The following is a 1629-nucleotide window of genomic DNA, read 5'->3' as shown; positions in this document are numbered from 1 at the left end:
AGAGATGTTCCTTGATTGTTTATTTTAGTTAGTTATTATTACTATAAACTAAATTTAGTTTATGCACGAAAAATGTCTAGAGATCGGTGAGGCTTTCAGAGGCAATAGATTTCCTAACCTCATTTAAATTGTTTGGATTTTCTAGAGTTTTTACCCATGCCAGGATTATCCAATTCAACCGAGTTTGACCCATATGTGTAAGTAGCACTATGTTCTTCTCAAGTTTTCGAACTGGAATTCGTTAACTTCCGAAAATAACTCTTTTATCTCCCATAAACATGGAAACTACTACATCCCTGCCTTTTCTTATGATCATTGTCCATTTTTCATTGACTATTATATTATGTTATTTTCCATTTAGCGGCAAAGCAAAAGCATTGTAATTTTTTGTTTGAATTGATTTGATAAAGTGATACGCAGTGGACAAATCAGGGATGGCTTCATCTCATGTACGATACACATTGTATTTACAGTGTCTCCGAATTCAGGCTCAACCTTTGTCTCTCCTTTGTTGTAAAATCCGAGACGAATAGCGCTAGGTCCATTGTCTCCTTCTTCCCAAAAATGGTCAGCCTACATGATTACATATAAAGATTGTATTGTTAAATATTTGTATCTTCATATTGATTTTATTATCTTACGGCAGATTTAAAGTGACAAGGTTAGTCACAATCATGACTTCAAAAAATGTCGGACATGCCTCTGAATAGAAAGGAATTTACGATCCATACAATTAACTAACCAAGAATTGCTCATCATTTTCTAAAGGTAATAATAATCTCAATATTTTGAAGAAGACATTTTATGCTAGAGGTGTTTAATTTTTCTTTTCTATGTTAGTACAGAGCAATATGAATTGTTATCGAGTGCGTTGAAGTGTTTATACTAAAGGCTAAATTTATTCTGAAACATTAAAGAAGCACCCTCAGCAGTTTGGAAAAGTGAAGACAGGAAAGAAAAGTGCAGCAGCACAACCTACTAACAAATACCAACAATGTAGGTTTCGTGCCTCCAGCCAAGGCACGCCGTTTGACAAGTGCATACATGTGATGGTATGATCTTTCCATGCAGTGCTTACATTGGTGATGCTTCCTTCTCATACGTAGTATCCTGCAATAGGTCACAAGGCCATTGTACAAGTACAGCAGTATGAGTTCACCAACCAATCATTATGCTTATTTATCTGAAGCATCAGCTACTCATTTAGCAGCCTCATATCTAAGAGTTTCAGCGGGTAATCCCTTCGCGTGAACAAAATTTAGAGAAGTCACTTATATCTTCGATAGAAAAATATTTAAATGTTGCAAATTATACTAAATAAGATACTATAGATGCACATTGTCAAGATCTTAAATGTTAGTAGCTAAAAATTGACGTAGATACAAATTATAATTTTATTCTTTCCTTTCAACGGTAAGGTATGGTTAGTGTAACCACAGAGTGATTTATTTCATTTTCTAAACATTATTATCATTTAATAAAACTTTGGAATGTGTTTCTAAAAAAAATTGATCACTAGGCAATGGCGATACACACTATCAATCAATTTTCAAAATTCAAAATTGCAACTAATTTTCACATATCTCTCAAGAATGGCGATACACACTATCAATTAATTTCTTCTTCTTC

The 1629-nt window shown here is 33.5% G+C and overlaps 1 long non-coding RNA gene across 1 annotated transcript; it reads left to right on the top strand.

Annotated features, from left to right (window-relative positions):
* Nucleotides 1–473: 473 nt before the first annotated feature.
* Nucleotides 474–1158, top strand: LOC141666563 (uncharacterized). Its single transcript, XR_012552288.1, has 3 exons — nt 474–567; nt 647–768; nt 846–1158. It is a non-coding gene; the product is annotated as an uncharacterized LOC141666563 (long non-coding RNA).
* The last annotated feature ends 471 nt before the right edge of the window (nt 1159–1629 follow it).

This window comes from Apium graveolens, chromosome 6, assembly GCF_009905375.1.
Source record: "Apium graveolens cultivar Ventura chromosome 6, ASM990537v1, whole genome shotgun sequence".
Lineage (NCBI taxonomy): Eukaryota > Viridiplantae > Streptophyta > Magnoliopsida > Apiales > Apiaceae > Apium > Apium graveolens.
The sequence above is the reverse complement of the archived record's forward strand: the minus strand, read 5'-3'. Positions and strand labels throughout refer to the sequence as shown.